We start from the raw sequence: 23,026 nt of genomic DNA on the forward strand, positions 1-23,026 counted from the left end.
CTCTGGCATACATATTCAGAGTGTATTTAAAAAAAAAATCAGAGAAAAGATGGATTAGATATCATTACTTGAGACTGTGCAGTGAAAGTAGTCTCAAAAGTTATGAGCTACTTTAAAAAATAACATTTTGATGGCACAAATATCAATGAATCTACACCTGGAAAATGGGGTGTGTAGGGGTGCTACTAAAGAGAATTTTATATCTGCAAAGAGAAGTCATTCCTCAGTGTAACTTCTAGAAAGTAGAGGAGGTATCTAAAGATAAATAGCGGAGTGACCTTATAAGAATTTTAAGATAGAGTAAACGGGAAAATTTGAGGCTGACAATAAAGTTTATGGTGACTAACAAAAAAAAATGATTCAATTATTAAGGAGCAATGTGACCTCTGATCTATTTGTAGTCAAAATGTTTTGTATAGGAAACATAAGACGGACAGCCCTTCATGTCGGCGGCGGCGGGTTTGGAACGGTGACTGAAAGCTGGAGCCCCGCGACCCACCCCTTCCCTACTCGCCGACGCTGTGCGCCTCCTGACACTAAGACGAATCCGACCCCGGCCGGGACCATGGTGAACTATTTCCCGGGGCAGAGCGTGCAAGTAAAGTAGCTGCGTTACCGCAAACCCTACAGCAAGCATGTGCTGACGGAGGACGTCGTGCACCTGGAGGTGACTCCTGATCAAAAGCTGCTGTCCAGGCGGCTTCTAACGAAGACCAACAGGATGCCCCGCTGGGCGGAAGGCTTTTTTCCCCGCTAATGTAGCTCACTTGGTGTACATCCCCGAGGCCTCTATTATGAACCCACAGAAGCAGACCATGACCACTTCCACTTGGAACATCACTTCTACCTGGAACATAAACCATGCCCAGATGATGGTGGTGGAAGAAAAATGTATTTACTGTGTGAACCCTGAAAACAGTGGCTGGACTGAAATCCGACGTGACGCCTGGGTTTCCTCCAGTTTGTTCAGGGTCTCCGGAGCTGTTAATGAGTTAGACCTAGCTAGATTCAAAAGTAATGTGACCAAGACCATCAAAGGCTTTGAGTGTATCTTGGCCAAGCTGCAAGGTGAAGCTCCTTCTAACATACTTGTTGAAACAGCTAAGGAAGCAGTTGGGAAGGTGAAGGAAACTGCTCTGGCAGCTACTGAGAAAGCCAGGGACCTGCCCAACAATGCCACCACCAAGAAGCAGCAGCAGTAGCAATAGCAACTCTGTGTTTAAACGAGTCACCCTACTGCTTCCCCTGCAACAAAAAGTCGTACTGCTCTCCCAGACCACAAGTAAGAAGGCTGAGAGCCTCTTGGCAACACCTGGTTTGGGCCAGGAGCCCCAGCCCCTGAGTAGACCATCAACATAATGCAAGCCCACAAACAATACAGCTCTTGTCCCATTACCAGCCCTGTGTCTGAGTTGTAATTTATCAGTAAAAATCCATTTTCAGTGTAAAAAAGAAGTAACATAAGACTGCTAATTTAGGATGAATAAGATGATAATTTGGGGAGAAAAGAGAATTAACTATTTAGCTTCAATATTTTTTTCCTATCAATACCAATGATATTTATGCAGGGAAATGTGGAACAAAAATGTTGACAGTGAATTGAAACCCAAAATGAGTTATTAGGAACTAAGAGAACACCAACTGTCACCACAGCTCCCTACTGATTCTATTGCATTCTCCAGAATGACTACTTCATAGGCAATTTGTTTTCATCTTTTTTTTTCATTCCTTCATCCATCTATCTTCTAACCTTCCAAGACATGTGGTTCCTTTAAAAAAAACAATCATTTTAACTCACACACACTCCCTGCCTGAAATTCCAAACCAGTGTCTTTTCTTCAAAGTCAACATCTTTAAGTCAGACCAAAAAAAAAAAAGACAACATGACAATACAAATCAGAATTCTACATAAATTTTAGCCAAAAACTTTAAGCAAAATGATAAAAACAATCTTAAATGAAGTAAAAGATTTATAGTTACAGTAGAATAATAATGAGGGGTAGCAAAAATTTACCACCAGTGGAGAGAAAACTGAAGACTCTCAAATGGAGTTCCATTCTCTTTGCAAATTGTCTCTCTCTTTATACTCTATTTTTTTTCTTACCAGCCCCTTTATAACTCACTACTTGTTGAGGTTCCATCCCATTGCAGCCCCTGGAGATGGCAACACTTGGAGTTTGTTCGTTTTAGGGTATTTTTTTGATTGTTTGTCTCTCACATGAGCATTGCTGGGCAAAAAAGCCTGGCAAGATCCTGGTATTAACTTTTTTTTCTTCTAGACCGGGGGATGTCTCACTAATAAAGTCATTGATAGGTAACATAGTAGATCAGCCATGCGTTGTCTGCCCCAAATGGAAAAAAAGAGATTTTTCATTGGTGCATAACAGACTAAAGACTACTGGAAGTCACCTGACCCAGAACCTGAGAGGTTGACATACAAGAGGTATTTTGTCAGCCTGTTAAATCAGATGAAGAGATATTGACTGGGGCACCATCATGCAGTCTCATTCTCACTTTCCACTTTCTTTACATTCCAGACTGGCCGAGGAGAGGCATTAGCAGTATATGAAGTAGGGGTGAGGGGAGAGGAAGAAGCTACATCTTGTGTTCCCCGAGGAGGCTTGATGCAGTAGAAGAGAGACCAGAACAGTTGGATTTCAGGAGGGTCTCAATTGCTTCTCTCAATCGGGATGCTTCCTTTAGGCATTATCAGCTGCCCAACTTTCACCAAATTTGAAGATGTTCTAGTCAAACATATAGTCATAGGAAAAACCTTGGCCATGGAAGACATTGTTTAAGAGCTGTCTCGGGTAGGAATTGTCAGGTTTGTCATCAAATCAGCAAAACACAGAAATTCAAATATGTGGCAAATTCAGAAGGTTAGCCTTTAAATAACACTTCAATGGGAAAGGACGTTATCTTTTTCACTAATTCTTTCATACTTGTGTCTCTTTGTAGAAGTCTTCAGCCCTTGTCAGGGTAGGGATCCCAAATTAAAGTACATTAACACATAGCTCAGGGACTCCAAGTAGTTCCTTTGAGATTGTTCAATTCCAAAAGGAGTATTGATGGAGGCATAAGGAGCAGTTCCTGTGAGGTTTTTATACACACAGTATGTACTGCTGGGTCTTAGCATCCTGATACTTCTTGGACAACCCAAAGTCAATGATATAGATGAGGTTACATTTTTTTTCCAGTCCCATAAGAAAATTATCCACCTTCACATCATGGTTGATGAAGTTGTTTGAATAAATGTATTCAATCTGACTAATCATCTGGTCAACAAGTAGCAGAACAGTTTTCAAACTGAATTTGTTTGAGCAAAAATTGAAGAGATCTTCAAGGCTTGGTCCCAAAAGCTCCATTACTATGACATTGTAGTCCCCCTTCTTCCCCACACAATTTAATTGTAGAAATGCCCACCCCTCCCTGCATCATTTTATAGATTTTACTCTCAATATGGAGCTGAGGGTTTTTGGTTTTGATAAGTGCAAGTTTGATGACAACTACTTCTGCAGCAATGTCAGTATGGAGATAGATGTCTCCAAAGAAACCACTATCAATTTTCATCCCAGCTGGTACTTGTTCCCAACTCTCAGCTCCATGGCTGCAGAGGCTTTGGCTCAGGGCTGTGCCTCCTAACCTCTTCAATCATAAGTTGACCTTTAATCCCTTTCCCCTCAGTTCTTTCCCTGGCCATCAGCCCTGTAATAGCTCAGCTGTCATCCTTTCCCCAACCTAAAAATTTACTGAGATGCTTCAATGTTAGTCTGTCCTCTTTTTTTGGGTTCCTTGCCCCCTTTTCTTTTTGTTCTTACAATATAATTAATTTCCTTTCAAAATTCACTTCCATATGATTTTCACTTTTAAATTTTCTCCCCTTGCCTCTTCTTCCCCCTCCCTCTGATGTAGGCTCTACTTACAAATTCATATTAAACATGTTTTCACATTAGTCGTAATGTAAAGAAGAATAAGAACTAATGGGAGGAGCCATGAGAAAGAAGAAAAAAAAAACAAAAGGAGAGGAAGTAGCATGCTTCCATCTACATTCAGACTCCAAAGTTCTTTCGCTGGTTTTGGTTGGCATTTTCCATCATGAATCTTTTGGAGTTGTCTTAGATCTTTGCATTGCTGAAAAGAGCTAAGTCTATCAGTCAGTCATCACAAAATGTGGTTTACTATGTACAATGTGCTGGTTCTGCTCTTTTCACTCAGCATCAGTTAATATAAGTCTTTCCAGGTTTTTTTTTTTCCGAAGTCCCCCTGCTCATCATTTCTTATAGCAAAATAGTATTACATTATATTCATATACCACAGCTGTTGTAACGAAATTGAAGCCCACCATTAATCCCCTTTATATTCTTGTCTTTATCTCTGCCCTACACCCTGAAATGGCTTGAAACTGCTTAAGGCATAATTCTGGGTATTGTGCAAAGCTAGTCCCTTGACCCCCACTTCCTTATGATTCAGCATTCTGTATATTCTCTCTATATCAGCATTATATGCAAGGATCAGTTGCTAGGGTAAGGCATAAAGTTTATTTTAAGGAAAACCCCCTGGTTACCAAGTAGCCCCACACCCTGGGTTATGGTGCAGCTATTCTGCTGACCAAGCTAGGACCCCCCCACTCAGACCAAAGATCAAGTAGGGGTTACTTTCTGGGAAATTCCACCTTGTACCATCCACCCATTCTAGGAAATGGACCACCCTGTGTCACCGATGGTTGTGCCCCTGAGGGCCACCCATTCTAGGAAGCAGACCACCCTGAGTCAAAGGATGGTCACACCCCTGACCCTGAGTCACAGGATGGTATCACCCCTGAATCTAACCATATTCCCAAATTAGCTTTGAACTGATAAGCCCAACCAATGGCTGATCTTTGCTTCTATAAGTCATTGCTTCTGTTAGCGACCCTCCCTAACTGTGTCATTGTTGTTTTTGCCTTTATAAGCCTGTAAGCCCCCAGTTCAGGACTGCCTGATTTGAGTGTATACTCCAGGTAGTCGCACTTGGCCAATAAAGCCATACCCTAAATTTACCTTGAACCCAGGTCTCCGTCTCCCTGTTATTTTCTATACAACAAGCTTTTTCAGCTATTCCCCAATTAATGGAAATCCCCTCAATTTCCTATTCTTTGACACCACAAAAAGAGCTGCTATAAATATGTTTATACATGTGGGTCCTTCCCATTTTTTTCTGATATCTTTGGGATAGAGACCTCAAAGTGAAATTGCTGGGTCAAAGGGTATGCACAATTTTATAGCCCTTTGAGCATAGTTCCAAATTGCTCTCCAGGATGGTTGGATCAGTTCATAAGTCCACCAATAATGCATTAGTGTTCCAATTTTCCAACATATCCAATATTTATCATTTTCCTGTGGTAGCCAATTTGATAGGTGTGATGTGTAACCTCCAGTTGTTTTGATTTGCATTTCTCTAATCAATAGTCATTTAAAGCATTTTTTTTCATATGACTAAAGACAGCTTTAATTTCTTCTTTTGAAAACTGCCTATTCATATCTTTTGACCATTTATCAATTGGGAAATGACTTGTGTTGTTATCAATTTGACTCATTTCTCTATATATTTTAGAAATGAGGCATTTGTCAGAGAAAATGGCCATAATTTTCTTCCCAGCTTTCTGTTTTCCTTCTAATCTTGGTTGCATTGGCCTTTTTTGTGCAAAAACTGCTGGAGAGGATGTGGGAAAATTGGAACATTGTTACATTGCTGGTGGAGTTGTGAGATGATCCAGCCATTTTGGAGAGTAATTTGGAACTACGCCCAAAGAGCCATAGGGATGTTCATACCCTTTGACCCAGCAATACCACTTCTAGGGTTGTATCCCAAAGAAATCACACAAGAGGGAAAGGGACCCATATGTACAAAGATATTTATAGTGGCTCTCTTTGTGGTAGCCAAGAACTGGAAATCAAAGGGATGCCCATCAATTGGGGAATGGCTGAACAAGCTGTGGTATATGAAGGTAATGGAATACTATTGTGCCATAGGCAATGGGGATGATACGGACTTCGTAACAAACTGGAAAAACCTACACGACATAATGCTGAGTGAGCGGAGCAGAACCAAGAGAACATTGTACACAACCACAGATATATGGATTCCGTGAGGACCAACCCTGACAGACTTCGCTCTTCTCAGCAACGCAAGGTGCAAGGACAACTCCAGGGGACCCACGATGGAGAATGCTACCTTCATCCAGAGAAAGAACTGTGAAGTTTGAATGCAGATTGAGGCACACTACATGCTCACCTTTTTTCTTGTCTTTTGTTTTTGTTTTTGGGGTTTTTTTTTTTTTTGGTTCTGTCTCTTCTTTCTCATGATTCATTCCATTGGTCATAATTCTTCTCCACAACTTGACTAGCGTATAAATTAATTCAATGCGAAGTTATACATGGTAGTTATATGAGATTCCATGCCGTCTTGGGGAGGGAGGGGGGAGGCAGGGGAGAAAAAAAAACTTTCCAATTAATGTGCAATATATGTATTTCTCTCCATCCTATTTTTCCCGTTTATGCTTTTCTCTCTCCTTTCTCCCTTTCCCTCCTCACTACGATTTTGCTTTCAGCAACTACCTCCCACAGTCTGATCTCCCTTCTATCAGCCCCCTCCCTTTTCTTCCCCTTTTTCCTTACTACTTCTTCTCCCTCCCTTCCTATTCACTCGCTGCCTTTTCTTTCCCCCTTTCCCCTCCTATGTCCTATGGTAAGTTAGATTTCTATACCTAATTGATTATGTTATTCCCTCTTTGAGCCCAATCTGATGAGAGTAAGTTTCAAAAAATGTTCATTTCCCTCTCTCCCTTCTTTACTTCTACTCTGATAAGTTTTTGCCCATTTTTAGGTGATTAATTATCCTTGTCTGCCTCCTCCTTTTCTCGTTTCCTAATACAATCTCTTTTCACCACTTAATTAGATTGTCTTTATCATCACATCAAAGTCAACTTTTACCCACCCCCCTCTGTCTATGTATACCCCTTTTACATGTTGTAATAACAAAATAGTTCTCAAGAGTTAAAAGTGTCATCTTCCCTTGTAGGGATGTAAATAGTTTGCCCTTATAAATAGCATGTTGCTGTTTTATTTTTCTTTCCTATTTACCTTTTTATACCTCTGTTGAGTCTTGTATTTGAAGATCAAATTTTCTGTTAAGCTCTGGTCTTTACATCATGAAGGCTTGGAAGTCCCCTATTTCATTGAGTGTTGATCTCCTCTCCTGAAAGAGTATGCTCAATTTTGCTGGGTAGTTGATACTTGGTTGTAATCTAAGCTCCTTTGCCTTATGGAATATTGTATTCTATGCCCTCTGATTTTTTAATGTAGAAGCTAGAAGGTCCTGTGTAATCCTTACTGTGGCTCCATATTTAAATTATTTCTTTCTGGTTGCTTACAGTACTTTGGTAATTTTGGAATTTGGTTACAGTATTCTTTGGTGTTTTCCGTTTGGGGTCTCTTTCAGCAGGTAATTGGTGGATTCTTTTGATGACTATTTTACATTCTGTTTCTAGGATCTCAGGGAAGTTTTTCTTGATTTTCTGAAAGATGCTGTCCAGGCTCTTTTTGCCATCATGGATTTCAGGTAGACCAATAATTTTTAAATTGTCTCTCCTGGATCTATTGTCCAAGTCAATTGTTTTTTACTAATAAGGTATGTTACATTTTCTTCTATTTTTTTCATTCCTTTTCTTCTCTTTGACTGATTCTTGATATTTCATAGAGTCATTGGCATCCACTTGCCCAATTCTGATTTTTAATGATTTCTTTTCTTCTATTAGCTTTTGTACGTCTTTTTCCATTTGGCCAATTTTCCTTTTTAAGGAGTTCTTCATTTCAGTGAGGTTTTGTGCCTCCTTTTACTTTTGGCCTGTTGTACTTTTTAAGGAGTTGCTTTCTTCAGTCTACTTATTTTACCCATTTGGCGAATTGTATTTTTTTATTAGCTAATTTATTTATTTTTAGTTTTCAACATTCACTCACCAAGACAGATTGCAATCTGATATAGGTTCAAAATATACATTCCTACTAAACTTATTTTCAAATTAGTCATATTGTATAAAAGAATCATAATGAATGGGAGAAACCATGAGAAAGAAAAAAACAAAACAAATGAAAAAAGTTAATAGTTGGCTATGCTGTGTATTTGGACTCCATAGTTCTTCTCCGGATGTGGATGGCATTTTCTATCCCGAGTCTTTTGGAATTGTTTTAGGTCCTTTCATTGCTAAGAAGGGCTAAGTCTATCGAAATCAGTCATCACATATTGTGGCTGTTTCTGTGGACAATGATCTCCTGCTTCTGCTCACTTCACTTAGCATCAATTCATATAAGTCCTTCCAGGTTTTTCTGAAGTCTGCCCATTCATCATTTCTTATAGTACAATAGTATTCCATTACATTCATATACCACAATTTATTCAGCCATTCCCCAAATGATGGGAATCCCCTCAATTTCCAGTTCTTGGCCACCACATAAAGAGCTGCTATAAATATTTTTGTACGTGTGGGTTCTTTTCCCATTTTTATGATCTCTTTGCAATACAGCCCTAGAAACAGCATTGCTAGATCAAAGTATATGCACAATTTTATAGCCCTTTTGGCATAGTTCAAAATTGCTCTCCAGAATGGCCAGATCAGCTCACAGCACCACCAACAATGAATAAGTGTTCCAATTTTCCCACACCTTCTTCAACATTTATCATTTTCCTATTTTGTCATGTTAGCCAATTGGATAGGTGTGATGTGGAACCTCAGAGTTGTTTTGATTTGAATCTCTCTAATCAATAGTAACTTAGAACATTTTTTTCATACGATTGTAGATATATTTAATTTCTTCCTCTGAAAACTGCCTGTTCATATACTTTAACCATTTGTCACTCAGGGAATGACTTGTATTCTTGTAAATTTGACTCAGTTCTGTATTTTAGAAATGAGGCCTTTATCAGAGACAGTAGTTGTAAAAATTATTTTCCAGTTTTCTGCTTCCTTCCTAATCTTGGTTGCATTGGCTTTGTTTCTTCAAAAACTTTTCAATTTAATGTAATAAACATTATCCATTTTGCATTTCATAATGTTCTCTATCTCTTGTTTGGCCATAAATTCCTCCATTCTCCATAAATCTGACAGATAAACTATTCCTTGATAATTTGTTTATAATATCAGCCACTATATCTAAATTTTGTATACATTAGGACTTTATTTTGGTATACAGTGACAGATGTTGTTCTATGTCCAGCTTCTGCCACACTATTTACTAGTTTTCCCGGTAGTTTTTTTTTTGAAATAGTGAGTGCTTATCCCAGAAGCTGGGGTCTTTGGGTTTATCAAATAGTAGAGTTCTATAGGCCAATTTTATTGTTTAAGGGCTTGTTTTCTATGGTCAATCTTTGTCCTTCCCTTTCCAAGCGCTGTCTTGCATACCTCTCATTTTGTTTCTCAATTTTTCTTCTACTTCTCTTATTTGACTTTTAAAATTCTTCTTGAGCTCTTCCAAGCAGGCTTTTTGGGCTTGAGAGCAGTTCATATTCCCCTCCCAGGTTTCAAATATGTGTATTTGTGACAATGTTGTCCTCTTCTGAATTAGTGTTTTGATCTTCCCTGTCCCCATAATAAGAATCTATGGTCTTTGTCCATTTCTGCTTTTTGCTCATGGTGTTTGCCTATTTCCTGGATTTTAAAGTTAAGCTCTCCTACTGTAGCACAGGGGGCACTGAGTCAAGCTTTTGTGCTGGAAGCCTGGGACCTGGTTACTGGCTTTGTATGCAGGGGACTCATTTGCTGGAAGCTGGAGGCTGTAGAGGTCTAGCAGCTAACTGGTGCTGAGCTGGGGTTAGCAACACTGGAGTGCTAGGGGAGTGGGTGGGTTTTCTGGCCCCAGGGAATGCCTGCTCGCCTAGGCTTTGCACTCAAATCTTTGGCTGCTGGAGGATGTCTGTCAGCCTGGAGCTGTGCCTCCTAGAGTTGTACTTCCTGGAATTGTGCTGAAGCATCTGGAGATTTTGCTGCTGCAAAATGTCAGTGCATGTGGTTGTTTCCTGAGCTGATATTTACTGGTTCTCCCACCTGTGCTGAGGCACTCAGGAAGAGGAGAGTCCTGGTATTGGCACTTGTTTTTTCTACCACCCTGGGGCTCAGGATTTCCCCTTGGTTTGCTGAGTTGGGGCTTGCTGGGATGTCTCCTATCCCATACTGCTCCCGCTTCCCCGAGGGAGAGGAGACTTTCCTACTAATCCACCAAGATTCCTGGGCTAAAAGACTGCTGCACCCAATCTTTTTGCTGCCTCAGTTGTTCCAGGGTTTTTACTGGGGTGATATTTTCCGGGCTTTCAGAAGTCAATAAGGGAGAGTAAGAGTGACTTACTTCTTACTCCATCTTAGCTCCTGGAAGTGGAACTCTGCCCGCTTTTCATATTATTGATTTTTCCCTTTCAAGCATCAGCTTTGGATCATTCTCATCATCTTCTACCTTTGTTTCCATGTACATGTTGCTGAAGAAAACTGCATAAAATAATGAAACTGATGAATGGATCCACTACAAATTTATATTATAGATGCTGTGAGGGCAAGCAAAGTGGGACTTTTTCTTGCCTTTTGGTTTGAAGTGCTTCTCAGCACTAAGGCAATTGAATGCCTTTGACTGAGTCTTGCCTTTGTTTGTAGGAAGGCTCATACCGTTTTGCTAGTTAGGGCACAAGAGGTGTGAAACCCTCCAGGGCTGTGAAGCTCTCAGGCCCTGAAAAAACGGTATATAGACCCAGACCATAGCCATTGAACTCAGAATTGAGAAGTGAGAGAAGAGGACTCTCAGAAATGCAGGAGGAGAGGTTTTTTGGGGGGCAGGGCACACTCATTGAAAAAGTGTTGGATGAGGAGACTGGGTAAGCCTTTGAAGCAGCCATCTCTCCCCAACGTTGGAAAACCCAGATGTTGATGTTTTTATCTCTGTTAACTATGTAATTCCCTGATCAGACAGATAGAGGTCTGTCTGTTGATTTCTCTTTGTGTTTGCTCTGTTTATATAATGTATGCTTATAATTTCTGTTTGTATTTGCTCTAAAGTTCAAGGTGTTGGCTTTTTTCCCTGAATGGTATAGGTATGCTTAGTTAAAGTAAGATTGTTAACCCATTAAAATTACTTTTCTTAGAAAAGCAGAGCAAACAACCTGTGCCAGCAGCCTTCCTGTGTACTTTTGTTGTTGGTCTTCCCCCCTGCCACAACCGCTGCTAGCAACATTGTTGTTACAGATTCTCAAAACAGCCCTGACTGCTGCAAGGTAATTCTTTTAAACCTTCTTAAGTCAATAACTCTTTCATTAGAAATGGTCTTCCAAACTCTTCTATTCCTCTAAAATTTCCCATACCCCGCCTTTAACTTGAGAACTTTGAATCATACTTTACTAAAAAAATTGAGTCCACTTTGGTTGTTCTGTTTTACCTTTCATCTCTCATCACTCAGAAACCTTTTGATACCATCTTTAACTTAATCCATATTTTACATTAAGAGGAGGCCCTTCTCTTTGCCAGGGATAACCAATCTACATGCATAAGTAATCCCACTTCTTTCCAACTTCTATAGCAAATTGTTTCCTTTACAATCCCCACCTCTTTCAGTAATCTTCAGTCTTTCTTTGCATACTGGCTCCGCAGCTGTCAACACACATGTTAATGTATCCTCCATCATCAAAAAATCCTCACTTGATCCGTACATTAATGCTAACTATTGTTCCATATCCATCCTCCCCTTTGTGTATGAACTCCTTGAAAAGATGACTTATAATAGGTGCCTACAATTCCTTTCATTTTGCTGTCTTCTTAATTCTTTGCTGCCTTTTTTTCTGACCTTACCATGACAACAAATCTGCTCTTCACAAAGTTAACAATTATTTCTTTGTTAGATATCATGCCCTTTTCTTAACTGTCATCCTTCTTTACTTCTCTTCAGCCTTTAACACTATTATTCACCCTCTTCACCTTGATACTTGTTTCTCTGTATGTTTTTCATGACACTGTTTTCTGCTCCTGACTGCCTGAACACCTTTTATTTGTCTTCTTCAGTGGATCTTCATTCAATTCATTCTTACTAAGAATGATAAGCCTGTGTCTAGGTCCTGTGTCTAGGTCCTCTTCTCTATATGTATTACTTCACTTGGTATTCTAATCAGGTTACATGGCTTCAATTATCATCTCTTTTTTTGATGATTCTTATAGATATACATCCAAATGTAAATTCCCAACAACATACATTCTTTGATTTCCAGCTGTCCATTAGACATCTCAAGCTGTATTTCTCATGAAAATTTTAATTTCAATATGTCCGAAACTGAACTCATCTGTTCCTTACCCTGCCCCCATTCCAAACTCAATTTATTCTTTTAAGGGCGCCACACTTTGCCAGGCACCAAGGCTTGCAATCTATGTATTATTTTCAACTTCTCACTATCTCCTCATATATAATCTGTTGCCAAATCCTGTCCACTGTTTTCTTTAGATTATCTGTCAAATACTCCCCCTTCTCTATTTTTACAATGCAACCATGGTGATGGAAGTGTTCATATTCTACTAGCTGGACTACTGCAAGAACCTGCTGGTTGATCTTTTTGCCACAAATCTCTTCTTCGTAAAATATTAAAATTGATGCTCTGCTCAACCGTTAAAGTGATCTTCTTAATGTACTGATTTGAATGTGTCTTTCTCCTATTGAAAAAAAAAACTCCAGTGGTTCTCTATAACTGAAATGATCAAATACAAAATATTCTTTTCAGCATTCAAACACTTCATAACCTAGTTCCCCACATTTCCAATTTTCTTACATCTTCCTCCCCTTTCTCCATGAACTCTGATCCAATGACACTAGCCTCCTTGACTTTTATCAAGTAAGACACTCCATCCCACAAGTTGAGGCATTTTCACTTGCTGTCCCTCAATGCATAGATGTCCTCTTTTCTCATCTCTGCTTCCTTGTTTCCCTGGCTATCTTTGAGTCCAAGATGAAATTATGTTTTTGACGAGAAGCTTTTCATGTATCTCTTATTTCTAGTACCTTTCCTCTGTTGATTATTTCCTGTATATATCTCTTTTGTACATAAGTGTTGAAAGCTCTCTCCTCCATTAGATTGTGAGGTCTTTGACAGCAGGGAATGTCCTTTGTCTTTTTATCCCCAAAATTTAACATAGTATCTGGTGTCCTATGTCTCCAAAAGATACAGTCAAACACTTTAAACCAATGAAGCAATCATCAAATATTTATCAAGAAACTATTAGACACCAATAATTGTTTTGTGTATTAGGAACAAGGATGCTAAACAAAAATGGTCACTTCCCAAAAGGAAGTTGCATTCTAATTGTATAATTAATGTGTACACACTTAAGGATATACATCATACATAAAAACCATATACAATATAACCTTAGAGGAAAGTTATTTACCATAAGGGATGTCTCCTATATACATCTCCTATATAAGATGGCACATAGTCTAAGTCTTGAGATAAATCTAGAATCCCAAGTATGTGGAAAGGTGCTGGAGAAAATTATGCACAGGTAGAATGTCTGGATCTTAAAATAATGTAGGGTTCCCTTGGGAGTCTCTGAACCAAAATGATAACATCCTAAACTAATGTGCTAGTGGTGACAACAGAAAACAAGGTGGAGCTAGAAGAAAGACAGTGGAAACAAAGAAGGGAACTGAGAAACTGATTGCATAAAAGGTGTAGTGAAGAAGACTCAAGAACATTAGCTCCCTGAGGTTAGAGTCTCTGCATTTCTTTTATATCTCTAGCACCAAGGGCAATGAAAGCAAAGAGCAAGATGGCAGTAGATGTGTGCTGCTTGATTGCTGGCTTAGATGTAGCATCAAAAGAATCAGAGAAGACCTTGAAGAAGACTAAAAATCAAATGGGAGAGATTAAGGATAAGAAATGAAAAAGAAAAGAAAAAATAACAATCCAAGGGAAAAAGAAGTTTATGAAAAAAAATCAACCAATTAGAAAAGAAGATTCAGAATCTTTTTTTTTTCTTTTTTTTCTTTTTTTTATTATTATTTTTTAATTTCCTTATTTATTTTTAGTTTACCACACACGGTTCTACATAGTTTTGAGTTCCAGTTTTTCTCCCCTCCCTCCCCCCTCCCTCCCCAAGACGGCATGGAATCTCATTTCACTGTCATGTATAACTTCGCATTGAATTAATTTATGCACTAGTCAAGTCATGGAGAAGAATTTTGACCAATGGAATGAATCATGAGAAAGAAGAAATAGAACCAAAAAAAAACCCCAAAAACAAAAACAAAAAACAAGCAAAAAAGGCGAGCATTTAGTGCGCCTCGATCTGTATTCAAACTTCGCAGTTCTTTCTCTGGATGAAGGTAGCATTCTCCATCGTGGGTCCCCTGGAGTTGTCCTTGCCCCTTAGGTTGCTGAGAAAAGCGCAGTATGTCAGGGTTGGTCCTCACGGAATCCATATATCTGTGGCTGTGCACAACGTTCTCCTGGCTCTGCTCCGCTCACTCAGCATTATGTCGTGTAGGTTTTTCCAGGTTGTTATGAAGTCTGCATCATCCCCATTTCTTATGGCACAATAGCATTCCATCACTTTCATATACCACAGCTTGTTCAGCCATTCCCCAATTGATGGGCATCCCTTTGATTTCCAATTCTTGGCTACCACAAAAAGAGCTGCTATAAATATTTTTGTACATATGGGTCCTTTTCCCGCTTGCGTGATTTCTTTGGGATACAACCCTAGAAGTGGTATTGCTGGGTCAAAGGGTATGAACAATTCTATAGCCCTTTGGGCATAGTTCCAAACTGCTCTCCAAAATGGCTGGATCAGCTCACAACTCCACCAGCAATGCAACAATGTTCCAATTTCCCCACATCCTTTCCAGCATTTATCATTTTCCTGTTTTGTTATATTAGCCAATATGACAGGAGAGATGTGGTATCTAAGAGTTGTTTTGATTTGCATTTCTCTAATCAGTAGTGATCCAGAGCATTTTTTCATATGCCTGTAGATAGCTTTAATTTCTTCCTCTGAAAACTGCCTGTTCATATCCTTTGACCATTTCTCAATTGGGGAATGGCTTGTATTCCTATATATTTGGCTCAGCTCCCTGTATATTTTAGAGATGAGGCCTTTATCAGAGATACTAGTTTCAAAGATTTTCTCCCAATTTTCTGCTTCCCTCCTAATTCTTGTTGCATTGGCTTTTTTTGTACAAAAACATTTCAATTTGACATAATCAAAATTATCCATTTTGCATTTTGTAATGCTCTCTATCTCTTGTTGGGTCATGAATTCTTTACTTTTCCACAAATCTGATAAGTAAACTATTCCTTGCTTTCCCAAATTACTTAGAGTATCAACTTTTACTCCTAAATCATGAACCCACTTTGACTTTATTTTGGTATATGGTGTAAGATATTGGTCTATGCCCAGGTTTTGCCCTACCATTTTCCAATTTTCCCAACAGTTTTTGTGAAATAGTGAATTATGAGCCCAGAAGCTGGCCTCTTTGGGTTTATCAAAGAGTAGATTGCTAAACTTGTTGATTTCACCTACTTTGTACCTATCCTATTCCACTGATCCACACCCCTGTTTCTTAACCAGTACCAGGCAGTTTTGATGACTGCTGCTGTGTAGTACAGTTTAATATCTGGTGTGGCTAAGCCACCATCTCTAGCATGTCTTTTCATTAATATCCTAGATACTCTAGACCTCTTGTTTTTCCAAATGAATTTTGTTATTATTTTGTCCAGCTCAGTAAAAAAATTTTTTGGTAGTTCGATTGGTATGGCACTGAATAGATAGATTAATTTAGGTAAAATTGTCATTTTTATTATATTAGCTCAGCCTAACCATGAGCAACTGATATTTCTCCATTTATTTAGATCTGATTTTATTCACGTGAAAAGTGTTTCATAGTTATGTTCATATAGGCCCTGGGTTTGTCTTGGCAAATAAACTCCCAAATATTTTATGGTGCCTTCAGTAACTTTGAATGGAATTTCTCTTTCTATCTCTTGCTGTTGGGCTTTGTCAGTAATGTATAGGAATGCTGAGGATTTATGTGGGTTTATTTTATATCCTGCAACTTTGTTAAAGTTGTTTATTATTTCAAGTAGTTTTTTACTTGATTCTCTAGGATTCTCTAGATAAATCATCATATCATCTGCAAAAAGTGATAATTTGGTTTCTTCTTTTCCTATTGTAATTCCTTCAATATCTTTTTCTTCTCTTATTGCTACAGCTAATGTTTCTAGTACCAAATTGAATAATAGGGGTGATAATGGACATCCTTGTTTCACCCCTGATCTTATTGGGAATGCATCTAGTTTATCCCCATTACAAAGAATGGTTGTCGATGGTTTTAGGTAGATGCTATTTATAATTTTGAGGAAGGTTCCACTTATTCCTATGCTTTCTAGTGTTTTTAATAGGAATGGGTGTTGTACTTTGTCAAAGGCTTTTTCTGCATCTATTGAGATGATCATATGGTTTCTGCTAGTTTTGTTGTTGATATGGTCAATTATGCTAATAGTTTTCCTAATATTGAACCAGCCTTGCATTCCTGGAATAAATCCTACCTGGTCATAGTGTATTATTCTCGTAATGAGTTGCTGCAATCTTTTTGCTAATATTTTATTTAAAATTTTTGCATCAATATTCATTAGAGAAATTGGTCTATAATTTTCTTTCTCTGTTTTAACTCTATCTGGTTTGGGTATTAGTACCATATTTGTGTCATAAAAAGAATTTGGTAGGACTCCTTCTTCACCTATTTTCCCAAATAGTCTACAAAGTATTGGAATTAGTTGTTCTTTAAATGTTTGATAGAATTCACATGTAAAACCATCTGGCCCTGGAGATTTTTTCCTAGGGAGTTCGTTGATGGCCTGCTCAATTTCTTTTTCTGATATGGGGTCATTAAGAAATTTCACTTCCTTCTCTGTTAGCTTGGGCAGTTTATGTTTTTGTAGATATTCATCCATATCTCTAAGGTTGTCAAATTTATGGGCATACAGTTGGGCAAAATAATTCCTAATTATGGTTTTGATTTCCTCTTCATTAGAGGTGACCTCACCCTTTTTATTTTTGCATTCACAACCTATGTATATCCCTTTCATTTGTCACAATAGTTATACCGTTCACAAGAATGACTTATATATGTATATGTATATATATATATATATGTATATATATATGTATACATAAAAAACATACATAAGATGATATAATCCCACATAAAGATGTAAACAACCTAACCTTATTGGTTAATGAAGTTTGTGGGGTTTTTCCCCCTGGTTACCTTTTTATGTCTCTCTTGAGGTTTGTATTTGGAGATCAAATTTTCCATTGAGTTCTGGCCTTTTCATCAGGAAGGTCTGGAATTCCCCTATTTCATTGAATGTCCATCGCCTTGCCTGGAAAATTATGCTTAGTTTTGCTGGGTAGTTGATCCTTGGTTGTAGTCCCAGCTCCTTTGCCCTTCGGAATATCATATTCCAATTTCTCCTGTCTTTTAATGTGGAAGCTGCGAGATCATGCGTGATCCTGACTGTAGTTCCACGATATTTGAATTGCTTCTTTTTGGCTGCTTGCAGTATTTTCTCCTTGAGTTTATAGCTCTGAAATTTGGCTATAATATTTCTTGGTGTTTTCAGTTTGGGATCTCTTTCAGGGGGTGATCGGTGAATTCTTTCAATGACTATTTTGCCCTCTGGTTCTAGGACCTCTGGGCAGTTGTCTTTGATAATTTCTTCGAAGATACTGTCAAGGCTCCTTTTTTCATCGTGGATTTCCGGTAGACCAATAACTCTCAAATTGTCTCTCCTGGATCTATTTTCCAGGTCAGTTGTTTTGCCAATCAGATATTTCACATTTTTTTCTATTTTTTCATTCTTTACGTTTTGTTTTATTACTTCTTGATGCCTCATAGATTCATTAGCTTCTACTTGCTCAAGTCTAATTTTAAATGAGTTAGTGTTTACATTTTGCTTTTGAGTCTCCATTTTCAATTGGTTGATTTCACCTCTCAGGGTGTCCTTTTCTCTCTCTAGATTCTGAATCTCCATAGCCATTTCGCCAATCTTATTCTTTAGGGACTTTTCCATTTTTTCCATGTTTTCTTTTACCTCCCTAATTTGGTTTTTAAAATCCTCTTTTAGCTCTTCCAGCAGTGCTTTTTGGGCTGGAGACCAGATCATATTAGCTTTTGAGGTATCTGATGTATCTACCGTGTCATTGCTATCTTCTTCTATGTCGATATTTTGATCCTGCCTGTCTCCATAAAAAGAATCTATTGTCCTCGGTTTTTTTGTGTTCTTCTTCATGTTGGTTTGCCTTTTGCTGGCTTTACAACGAATTTCTATCTGTGGATCTCAGGGCTTTCTGTCCCAGCTTTCTTATTCTGGGGGTTGTGAGTCTAGAATTATAACCTTCAGTTTCCTGAGGTGTGGGGGAGGGGTCTGGCTCCCTGGCGTCTCCCTGTGGGTGCTCTCCAGCACTTGCTTTTCAGCAATGGTCTCAGCTGTTTGTTGTTTGAGCTGATGACTGGCGCTTCCCCTGGGGGTGCAAGATTACGTCTGGGCTCCTGGCTTTGCCCCCTGCCGACTCTTCCCCTCTGGGACTAATGAGCTTCTAGTATTTGTCCTGTGAAGCCCCGCTACTCTCTCCTCTGTTTCAGTTCTCTTTTTTTTTTTTTTCCCGAGGAATTCTCTGGGTGAGGGGGGGAGGGGTTAGAGCCGGTTACCTGGCCATTGAGTCTTCCGGAAGTTCAAGAAGCCGAGTTCCTGGGTTTTGCAAGCGTGAGGGCTGGGTGTTTTCGCGGCTGGTGGCGTTGCGCTGCCTCTAGTCGCTCCCAGATACTGCCGTCCTGTGTTGGGAGGCCTGGGGTTCTCTGCCGGTTTCGGGCGCCCAGCTTTCTCCCAGCCTGTCTCCCACGTGGATTTCCCGGCCAGCCGCTTCCGCCTTGGTCTGGAGCAGCTCCGCACACCGAGCACTCTCCGAGCCTGCAGGTTCGTTCCTCCGGCCTTTCAAACTCTCCCAGCTCGGAAATTTGCCCCACGCAGACTGCTCGCGGTTTCTGACTCTCTCAAATCTGCTCAAATTCACTTTTTTATGGGAATCTGACAGACCTTGTGAGAGAGCTCCGGTAAGAGGCTGCCTTCATGCCACCCTTTTTATTTTTGATACTAGTAATTTGATTTTCTTCTTTCTTTTTTTTTAATCAAATTGGCCAAAGGTTTATCAATTTTATTGGTTTTTTCATAAAACCAGCACTTTCTTTTATTTATTAATTCAATAGTTTTCTTGGTTTCAATTTTATTAATGTCTCCTTTGATTTTCAGCATTTCTAATTTGGTATTTAATTTGGGGTTTTCAATTTGTTCTTTTTCTAGCTTTTTCAGCTGTATGTCCAGATCATTGATCTCCTCTTTCCCTATTTTATTCATGTAGGCATTTAGAGATATAAAATGTCCCCTAAGAACTGCTTTTGCTGCATCCCATAAGTTTTGGTATGTTGTTTCATTATTGTCATTCTCTTGAATGAAATTATTAATTGTTTCTCTGATTTGATCTTTGGCCCACTCACTCTTTAGAATTAAATTATTTAGTTTCCAATTAGTTTTTAGCTTATTTTTCCATTACTTTATTAAAAATGATTCTAATTGCATCATGATCTGAAAAGGATGCATTGACTACTTCTGCTTTTCTGCACTGGATTGTGAGGTTTTTATGCCCTAGTACATGGTCAATTTTTGAGTATGTGCCATGTACTTTTGAAAAGAAAGTATATTCCTTTTTATGCCCATTCAGTTTTCTCCAGAGGTCTATCATATGTGCCTTTTCTAAAATTTTGTTTACCTCCTTAATTTTTTTTTTATTTATTTTGAGGTTAGATTTATCAAGTTCAGAAAGGGGGAGGTTGAGGTCTCCCAATATTATAGTTTTGCTGTCTTTTTCTTCCTGTAACTCCCTTAACCTCTCCTCTAAGAATTTGTATGCCTTACCACTTGGTGCATATATGTTAAGCAATGATATTGCTTCATTGTTTATGGTGCCTTTTAGCAGGATATAATGTCCTTCCTTGTCTCTTTTAATTAGATCTATCTTTACTTTTGCTTTGTCTGAGATTAGGATTGCTACACCGGCTTTTTTTACTTTAGCTGAGGCACAATATATTTTACTCCAGCCTTTTACCTTAACCCTATGTGTATCCCCCTGTTTCAGATGCATTTCTTGTAAACAGCATATTGTAGGATTATGGTTTTTAATCCATTCTGCTATCTGCTTCTGTTTTGTGAGAATGTTCATCCCCTGCACGTTCAGGGTTATGATTTCTATCTGTGTCTTTTTCTCCATCTTAATTCCCCCTGTTTATGCTTTTATTTCTCCCTTTCCCCTTCTCCTCCTCAACAAAGTTTTGCTTTTGACCGCCGCTTTCCTCAGTTAACCCTCCCTCTTTATTCCCCTCACTTGTCTTACCGTTACCCACTTGCTACTTCTCCTCTCCCTTCTGCCCACCCCCCTCCCTTTTCCCCCCCTTACCCTCCCACCTCCCGTAGGACAAGTTAGATTTCTAAACTTATCAGAGTATGTTATTCCCTTCTTGAACTAGATCAGATGAAAGTAAAGCTCAAATACTGCTCTTCTCCCTCCCTTCTTTCCCTCTACTATGTTTTTGTGCCACTTCCTTTGGTGTAATTTACCCTTTTCTACTACCTCCTTACCACTTTCCTCATAGCCCTCCCTTTATATCTCTTATTTATATTTTATATCTTTACATCAGTTAATTTATACAGGCATTCACAACCTATGTATATCCCTTTCATTTGTCATAATAGTTGTACCATTCACAAGAATGACTTATATATGTATATGTATATATACATATATATACACATACACATATATATGTATATATATACATACACACATATACACATACATAAAAAACATACATAAGATGATATAGTCCCACATAAAGATGTAAACAACCTGCCCTTATTGGTTAATAAGGTTTGTGGGGTTTTTCCCCCTGGTTACCTTTTTACGTCTCTCTTGAGTTTTGTATTTGGAGATCAAATTTTCCATTGAGTTCTGGCCTTTTCATCAGGAAGGTCTGGAATTCCCTTATTTCATTGAATGTTCATCGCCTTGCCTGGAAAGTTATGCTTAGTTTTGCTGGGTAGTTGATCCTTGGTTGTAGTCCCAGCTCCTTTGCCCTTCGGAATATCATATTCCAATTTCTCCTGTCTTTTAATGTGGAAGCTGAGAGATCCTGCGTGATCCTGACTGTAGTTCCACGATATTTGAATTGCTTCTTTTTGGCTGCTTGCAGTATTTTCTCCTTGAGTTTATAGCTCTGAAATTTGGCTATAATATTTCTTGGTGTTTTCAGTTTGGGATCTTTTTCAGGGGGTGATCGGTGAATTCTTTCAATGACTATTTTGCCCTCCGGTTCTAGGACCTCTGGGCAGTTCTCTTTGATAATTTCTTCGAAGATACTGTCAAGGCTCTTTTTTTCATCATGGATTTCTGGTAGACCAATAACTCTCAAATTGTCTCTCCTGGATCTATTTTCCAGGTCAGTTGTTTTGCCAATCAGATATTTCACATTTTTTTCTATTTTTTCATTCTTTACGTTTTGTTTTATTACTTCTTGATGCCTCATAGATTCATTAGCTTCCACTTGCTCAAGTCTAATTTTGAATGAGTTAGTGTTTACATTTTGCTTTTGAGTCTCCATTTTCAATTGGTTGATTTCTCCTCTCAGGGTGTCCTTTTCTCTCTCTAGATTCTGAATCTCCGTATCCTTGTCGCCAATCTTATCCTTTAGGGACTTGATTTCATCAGTGATTATTTTTTCCATTTTTTCCATATTTTCTTTTAGCTCCCTAATTTGGTTTTTAAAATCCTCCTTTAGCTCTTCCAGCAGTGCTTTTTGGGCTGGAGACCAGTTCATATTAGCTTTTGAGGTATCTGATGTATCTACCGTGTCATTGCTACCTTCTTCTATGTTGATATTTTGATCCTGCCTGTCTCCATAAAAAGAATCTATTGTGCTCGGTTTTTTTGTGTTCTTCTTCATGTTGGTTTGCCTTTTGCTGGCTCTACAACTAATTTCTATCTGTGGGTCTCAGGGCTTTCTGTCCCAGCTTTCTTATTCTGGGGGTTGTGAGTCTAGAATTATAACCTTCAGTTTCCTGAGGTGTGGAGGAGGGGTCTGGCTCCCTGGCGTCTCACTCCCTGTGGGTGCTCTCCAGCACTTGCTTTTCAGCAATGGTCTCAGCTGTTTGTTGTTTGAGCTGATGTCTGGCACTTCCCCTGGGGGAGCAAGGTTACGTCTGTGCTGTTGGCGTTGACCCCTGCCGACTCTGCCCCTCTGGGACTAATGAACTTCTGCTATTTAACCACTGAAGCCCCACTACTTTCTGCTCAGTTCCAGCATTCTTTTTTTTTTCCCCGAGGGATTCTCTGGGTGGGGAGGGGAGGGATTAGAGCTGTTTACCTGGACATTAAGAACTCCCGGAAGTTCAGGAAGCGGCATTCAATATGTTTGGGCTCCAAACTTCTGGAGACGGTGTTTCATGGGTGGCGCTGCGCTGCCTCTCGTCGCCTCCACAGACTGCCGCCCCGTGTTGGTAGTCCTGGGGATCTCTGCCGGTTTCGGGCACCCAGCTTTCTCTCAGCTCGTCTCCCACGTGGATCTCCCGGCCAGCCGCTTCTGCCTTGGTCTGGAGCAGCTCCGCACTGAGCACTCTCCGAGCCCACAGGTTCGTGCCTCCGGCCCCTCAGACTCTCCCGGCTCGGAAATTTGCCCCACGCAGACCGCTGGCGGTCTCTGACTCTCTCAAATCTGCTCAAATTCACTTCTCCATAGGAATCTGACAGACCTTGTGAGAGAGCTCTGGCAAGACACTGCCTTCACATGGCCATCTTGGCTCCGCCCCCGAAGATTCAGAATCTTAAGGAAAGAAATGACTCCTTGAAAATGATAATTGATAATTA

General features: G+C 39.3%; 2 pseudogenes; one reads left to right on the forward strand and one right to left on the reverse strand.

Moving 5' to 3' along the window:
- The first annotated feature begins 406 nt into the window (after positions 1-406).
- Positions 407-1,202, forward strand: LOC118857704 (annotated as a pseudogene).
- A 1,168-nt stretch (positions 1,203-2,370) lies between these two features.
- Positions 2,371-3,605, reverse strand: LOC118858362 (annotated as a pseudogene).
- Positions 3,606-23,026: the final 19,421 nt, after the last annotated feature.

Source organism: Trichosurus vulpecula, chromosome 7 (assembly GCF_011100635.1).
Source record: "Trichosurus vulpecula isolate mTriVul1 chromosome 7, mTriVul1.pri, whole genome shotgun sequence".
NCBI lineage: Eukaryota > Metazoa > Chordata > Mammalia > Diprotodontia > Phalangeridae > Trichosurus > Trichosurus vulpecula.